The sequence below is a fragment of the Sylvia atricapilla genome, chromosome 5 (assembly GCF_009819655.1).
Source record: "Sylvia atricapilla isolate bSylAtr1 chromosome 5, bSylAtr1.pri, whole genome shotgun sequence".
Taxonomy (NCBI): domain Eukaryota; kingdom Metazoa; phylum Chordata; class Aves; order Passeriformes; family Sylviidae; genus Sylvia; species Sylvia atricapilla.
In genome coordinates, this window is record NC_089144.1 from 42,275,087 (window position 1) to 42,282,605 (window position 7,519).

Below are 7,519 nucleotides of genomic sequence, written 5' to 3' on the forward strand. Positions count from 1 at the left end.
AGATGGAATTAAACCCAGACCTCCCACACTGTGATTAGTCTTGTTTTGTGGATTAATTCTGAAAACACCTTGAGCAATTCAAAAGAAAGGGACACACACCTCTATATTTTGTCTGATCTAAAGCTTGTATTTATAGGTATGTTGAATTGCTCAGAACTCAAAACTAGATTTAAATAGTTGTGAGGCCTGAATCTGCAGAGCTTCAAGTCTGGAACACCTGAAAGGATAAACAGTTTAGAGGTCCTCAGAATTATATGGCAGCTGAGAAGTTTTCAACAACACATTCTTGGACATAGGTACTTAAATGTCATTACATTACATGTTGTCTGGTATATAAAATTCTGTCTACTTATTCAGTCCTGATGTCAGGGGCATGCTGGAGTACATATCTGGGACTTGTAGTTCACTTGAAATGCTTGCCAAAGAGCCATCAGCAATGCTCCCAGCTGCCAGCATCCAGGCAGGAGGGCAATGGGACGTCTGAGAGTAGGCAGAAGCAGCACCTACCAGCACATGTATAAAGAGAATATTTTTCCTGGTCACACTAGGAGAAAAAAATGTAGCAATGGGAAAGAGGGTACAGTTTCTAGCCAGAGACAGGAAACTATTGTATTACATCTGCAGGAGAGATTATCTACATTAACAGAGGCAGAAGACAGAAGAGAAGTAAGCATTGATAAAAATGTATTTAGGAGAGTGAGAAGCAGAGATTAACGAGGAAGAAGTGGGCAAGGAGAGCATATTTATTCAGTGAAGATACAGATGACTCAATGGAACTGTAACTGATACAAGCAGGAGAAAAAAAGGGAGACCAATATCTCTAGGCAAATGAAAAGAGATGTAACTGTGTAAGGAACAGGGACCTTGAAGATTGGGACCTTTCCTGCTTTGTTGGAAGAGCATCTCCAACTACTTAGAGGGTGTTTCCAAGTCACCTGAGCAATTTTTCACTTTCCTTAGCAGTGTTTTCCTGAAAACATCCCAAGCTTAACATCATGATGTCACAAAGAAAATCTCTGATTTACTTTGCAAAAACAGCATCTTGTCTATCTCTCAGTAACAAGTATTAATGGACATCTTGGAGCATCTGAGCTGCAGCATTCTCACTCATAGACCATCTGCTCTCAAACAAGCTCCATCCAAATGGTCTCTGTTTGGCCATAGATCTCCAGGCATGCTCTCTGGTGTGTGTATTGCCCAGGCAGCTGCAGAAGGCAAAATGCAGAGTGAGGGCAGGTGGGGAGACAAGGTCATTGTGGGTAGGTTTGTGTACAAGAACATCTGTGAGTTGTGAGGGCTAGTCTGCAGCATTTCTATTTGCTGATTTGTAGCTGTTGAAGCACTTACGGTGCTTGGACCAAACAAACAAACAAACAAAACAAAACAAAACAAAACAAAACAAAAAAAACAAAAAAACAAAACAAAAAAAAAAAAAAAAAAAAAGAAAAAAGAAAAAGAAAAAGAAAGGAACCCAAGATAATTAGGGTAATTCTGCTGCATGCAGAAATAAAGGTGTTTGATGGCAAAGTTGAGATTAAAATCATTGTGGTTGGATACATTCAGGATAAGTCACAGCATTGCCTTAGAAGCCACATTAATCAGTTACTTTGTTCACAGCTGGTTTTCATAAATTCACTCTGTGGATAAAGAAGGTGTGAAGGTGCATCAGTGCAATTTTCCTACAACCTTAAAGAAGAATGAAATAACACACAACTTTAAATACCTGAGGTTTTCAGACCAATGCTACTACTTGAGAAGATCAGAGTCATAGTCAGTTTAGGTTTCCTTATAAACAATGTCCAGTGTCACAGGAAAAAGGATATGTCATTTTCTGTGGGAAACCTAAAAATAACAGTTTTTCAAGACTCAGCTCAGAAAAGGACTTTATTCTGTTAACCATTTTGACCTTTTCTTCCTGTCTTCTCCCTTGTGAGGAATGAACTCATGGTCTATGTGCCTGAAAACGGTAATGAAAATGCAGATTTTCTGCTGTTTTTTTAAAAATAATGTTTCTTTATATATCTGTTTGCATAAGAGCTTAAAAGAGAAGATTATATTATTATACCTGTATTTAGTCTAGGCATGTTTGTGATGCTCTTCATGTTAGTATATCTCTCATTCCATAAATTACCAACTACCTCAAAAAAAGTGGTTTCATCAGCCACTCTCCCTTTCAACTAGATTCTTCCAGATAAAAGGACTTCTGATCCATTACTTCTGTATCAGGGATCTTTTTGTGTTAATGCTTTGTTTAAACAGATGTTAAGTAAAATTACAAGAATACTGTGTGTCTGCAAACCAGTCTTGTCAGGTTATAAACACTGATAATTCCCACTAAAGTGAGAGGATACCTGAGGAGACTTTGAAGACACCCCTCAGATCCCTAAGAGCTTACCCATGTCCTTGGGCATCCTTTGCAACCTCCACTCATCTGGATAAATTTTACTGAGGTTAAGTTAATGGTGCACTAAAGGCTATAGCTTGAGTTGCGGTGTTCTCCTTTTTATCAGTGTATGGGCACAGCTCTCTTTGATCTGCACTTATGCATCACCTTCCATCTCAAGATCTCAGATGGCTTTTCAAATGCTAATGAATTCTACCCATTCTACCCTAGGGAAACTGAGGTGATGAGAAATTACAGGAGATACTTAGGTTCACAAAACAACCTACAACTAAGTTGAGAACAGCCCAGTGAGACCACTTATTCCCATACCATACAGGTAGTACAGGTATCTGTTACATAGTCTGCTCTTAAAATATCCCTTGCCATCAAAATGCGTCCCCAGTGAATAGAGATGTCTGGAGCTGATGTGAGGGGAATTTTGTTCTTTGTGATGCTTTCCCTGGGATATGGAGCTCGTAATTACCAAAGAGAGGGGGATGGTAATCTTTCAAGAGTGATGAGCCAGATCATAGTTTTCATTCTCAAATTAGTGCTTCAGTGTGACAACCCAGCAAGATCTGGAAGAAGATGGTGCTCACAGAGGCAAGATGAGACCAGTAGGCTGTATGAGGTAAGAAAGTAAGTTTTCAAAGACCTACAAACTCAGGAGCGCTGGAAATACTGGCCTAACATTGTCATTGATTTGGAGATTCCTTGAATCACAGGGCTCAGATCTGCTCAAGAACCTGCTCAGGTTCTTGTGTCCACACTTTAAATATCCATCCCTGATATGAATAGTTTGAAAAGTGGCCTCCAGCTGTAGAAGTACTGTGCGCACTTTTGGTTGAACAAAACCCTGGTAACTAGAATGCATTCATCACGCTTAATCTCAATAGTTTCAGGAAAAAATAAAGACCACACTTAGTATTTGAAATATCCTGAAAGAAAAATACTGACTTTTCAGTCTTTTGCTCTTTGAATTTTAGCACTGTCCTTTGGATGTGTAAGTACTCTAAGGAGTACTTACACTGTAAAATGATGAATGAATATGGGATGCTTAGTTTATGTAGATTTCTATGTGGGAGAAAACATTTTAATTTACACATTCACTGAGTTGGTTGAATCATTGGTGTTATTTGCTTCCATAAACATGAGAAGGAATTGGGCATTTCTTTTATCACTGACTTTATCTTGAAGTGGCAAAATCAAACTCATGTAAATTACTTTCACATACTTACCTGGCTTAACTTCAATGAGCATTGAAACTTAAATTTCACAGCCTATATTCTCAAGTGTTTTTTCATTAAAAAAAAATATCAACTTTTACACTTCAAATACTTGAATGAGAGGAAAATGATGTGTGACTGAATGTGCTAAAAACAAATAAATCCCCCAGTTATCACAGAATTATAGACTGGTTTGGATTGGAATGAATCTTAAAGATCCCCTCGTTACAATACCCCTGCCATGGGGAGTATCAACTTACACTAGACTAGGTAGCTCAACATCCCATCCAACTTGGCCTTGAACACTTCCAGGAATGGGGCATCTACAGCTTCTCTGGGAAACCTGTGTCAGTGTCTCACCATCCTCATGGTGAAGAATTTCTTCCTAATGTTTAATGCAAGCCTACCCTCTTTCACTTTAAATCCATTACCACTTGTCCTATTGCTACACAGCTTCACCCAAAGCCCAGTTCTCTCATAGGCCCCTTTTAGCTACCAGAAGGTGCTATAAGGTCTCCTCGTAGCTTGTTCTTTTTCAGCCTGAACAACCACAGATCTCTCAGTCTGTTTTCATAGGAGAGGCGCTCCAGCCCTCTGATCATGTTGGTGGCCCTCCTGTAGACTGGCTCCAGCTCCATGTCTTTCTTACGTTAAGGACCTCAGATCTGCATGTAGGTGGAGTCTCACAAAAGCAGAGTAGAAGGGCTGAATCCCCTTCCTCACCCTGCTGGCCATGCTGCTTTGTATGCAGCCCAACATATGGTTGGCTTTCTGGGCTGTGCGTTCTGGAGAAAGTAATGTCCTATTTTTCAATCCACCATTATCCTCAAGTCCTCTGTAGAGCTGCTCTCTGACAAGTCACCCAGCCTGTTCTTGTGCTTGGGATTTCCCCAGCCCACATGTGGGACCTGGCACTTGGCCATGGCAATCTTCATGAAGTTTGCACAGCCCTATCTCTCAAGCATGTCCAGGATGCTCTGGATGGCATCCTTTCCTTCCTGCATGTTGACCACACCACACAGCTTGCTGTCATCTGCAAACTTGCTGAGGGTGCACTTGTTCCCATTGTTTATGCCCCTAGCAAAGATGTTAAGCAGTACCAGGCCTAATATCAACTCCACTTGCTTGAGGATCCTCACTTGGACACAGAGTGGTTGACTGAAAACCTGTGAGCATGACCATCCAGCAAAATCTTTATCCACTGGGTGTTCCATCCGGCAAATCCATGTCTCTCCAATTTAGAGACAAGGATATCAATCAAGACAGCATCAAATGTTTTGCACAAGCTCAGATAGATTACATCACTTGCTTTTTCCTCACCCACCACCCTACTGTAACCCTAGGAAGTCACCAAATTTGGAAAATGCAATTTGCATTTAGTGAAGCTGTGCTGGCTGTCATAAATCACCTCCTTATTTTCCATGTACCTTGGCACAGTTTCCAGGAGGATCTGCTACATGATCTTGATGGGAAGAGGTGAGACTGACCAGCCTGTAGTTATGTGAGTTTTATTATTTCTCTTTTTAAAAAATTGAATTTCTCCTTTTTCAGTCAGTGAAAACTTCAGTGCACAGCCATGACTTCTCAAATACGACAGATAATGGCTTACCACCTCCTCTGCCAGTTTCCTCAGGACCCGTGTATTCATCTCATAAGGTCCCATGGACTTGTGCAATGCAACTTCTAGGGTATTCTTAAACCTGATCTTCTACAGCAGTTCTTCTTTCTACCAGTCCCTGACTTTGCATTCTGCAACTTGAGGGGTGTGGCATAGTCCTGAGCTTGGAGGAGATCCTTCAATATTAACCAGCCTTCTTTGGCCCCTCTTCCCTAAAGGGTTTTATCCCATGGCACTCTCTCAAGCAGACCCCTCAAGAGCCAAAGTCCAGGGCAGTCAGCTTGCTGTGCACCACCTCACTCCCCTAAGGAGCTTGAACTCCAGCATTTAATGGTCACTGCAGCCTGTTCTTAAGCTTCACATTCCCCACCAGCGCCTCCTTGTTTTTGAGAATAAAGCCCAGCATAGTACCTCACCTCTTTGGCCCCACTATCACTTGGAGAAGGAAGTTCCCATCAGTGCCTTCCAGGAATCTTCTGGGTTGCTTATGCCCTGCTGTGCCGTCCCTCCAGGGACAGCTGAAGTCCCCCATGAGGATCAGGGCTAGTGAATATGTGGCTACTTCTCTCTGCTTATAGAGGACCTCACCTGCTCAGTCCTCCTGGTCAGGTGGCCTGTAGCATACCCTCAGTATAATGTCACCTTTGTAATCTTCTCTTTAATCCTGACACATAAGCTCTCAGTCAGCTTCTCATCCATCCTTAGTCAGAGAGAGCTTCATGCACTCCAGCTGGCCACTGACATAGAGGATAACACCCTTTCCTTGTCTCCCCTGACTGTCTGTCCTAAAACGCATGTCTCCTTCTATTCCAATAATCCAGTGAAAAGGATCACATCTACATGGTGCCAATAAGATCATAGTAATGTAGGTGTGGGTACACCTCTAACTTCTCATGTTTATTCCCCACACTATGTGCATTTGCATAGAAGCATTTAATTTGGGTACCAAATTAAGCTGACTTCCTGGCTAAAGTGAAAGGAAGTCCTTTGTGCTTCTCCTCAGACGGTCTTTTGGTGACTTGCAATTACTCTAGAAGCTCTGGGCATCTATTGCTGACACTAGAATTGTTATTTTAAGCAATCCTAATAAGCTGAAAATGGAGCTAGTAGTTCTATACTTTTGCCTAGAAACAAGTCATAAAAATGAAAAATAACTAATATTGTAACCCACTGCTACAATAGTCTATGTTGTGCAGCACTACAGGTTTGGGACCAGAGTGGCTGGACAGTGCCCAGGCAGAGAGCAGCCTGGGGGTTCTGGTGACAGCAGCTGATCATGAGCCAGCAGAGTGCCCAGGTGGCCAAGAAGGCCAAGGGCATCCTGGTCTGGATCAGGAGTGGTGTGGCCAGCAGGAGCAGGAAGGTCATTCTTCCTCTGTCCTGGGCACTGGTGAGGCCACACCTCGAGTGCTGTGTCCAGTTCTGGCCCCTCAGTTTATGAAGGATGCTGAGGTGTTGGAGAATGTCCAGAGAAGAGCGATAAGTCTGGTGATGCATCTGGAATACAAGACCTGTGAGGAGGTGCTGAGTGGGCTGGGATGGTTTAGACTGGAAAAGAGGAAGCTCAGAAGAGACCTTACCAATCTCTACAACTTCCCAAAAGGAGGTTGTAGCTAGCTTGGGGTTGAAGTCTTTTCCCAGACAACCAGACAAGAGGACACGGCTTAAGCTGCACAGAGGGAGGTTTCTTTTGGACAATAGGAAGAAGTTTTTCCCAAAAAGAGTGATTGTTCATTGGACTGGACTGCCCAGGGAGGTGTTGGAGTCACCATCCCTGGAGGTGTTTAAGAAAAGACTGAATGTGGGACTCCGCGCCGTGATCTAGTTGGCAAGGTTGGGCTCGATGATCTCTGCAGGTTTTCCAACCTTGTTGATTCTGTGATTCTATTATCCCTTTATCTGGTATCTCCTACAATAATAAAGCATTTTAATGAAAAAAATTCCATGGAATATAATAAACTATGGCTTATCTGTCCTTTTTTCCCAATACAACAAAGGAATAGCTGTAGTAAATAAGACAGAACATCCTTGAAAATAATAACTATTGTTACTCTCCCCTCCAAATCTTTAATCAATTACTTTTACACTACAGTGGGACTAAATGAAATACAATAGTACAGTTTCAAGTTTTAGAGCATTCACTGATTTCAAACACCTTTCTTTTAAAATCTCAAACATGAACACTGGTTTTGGGAACCTGAAAATGAGGGCAAATACAAGTCAGTGTATACTTTTCAAATTTTTCTTCTATGTCATTTGTAACAAGTGCCTAGTTCTGACTTTTTTGTATGA

The 7,519-nt window shown here is 41.8% G+C and overlaps 1 pseudogene; it reads left to right on the forward strand.

Moving 5' to 3' along the window:
• The first annotated feature begins 6,412 nt into the window (after window positions 1-6,412).
• LOC136361946 (uncharacterized) lies at window positions 6,413-7,052 on the forward strand (annotated as a pseudogene).
• Window positions 7,053-7,519: the final 467 nt, after the last annotated feature.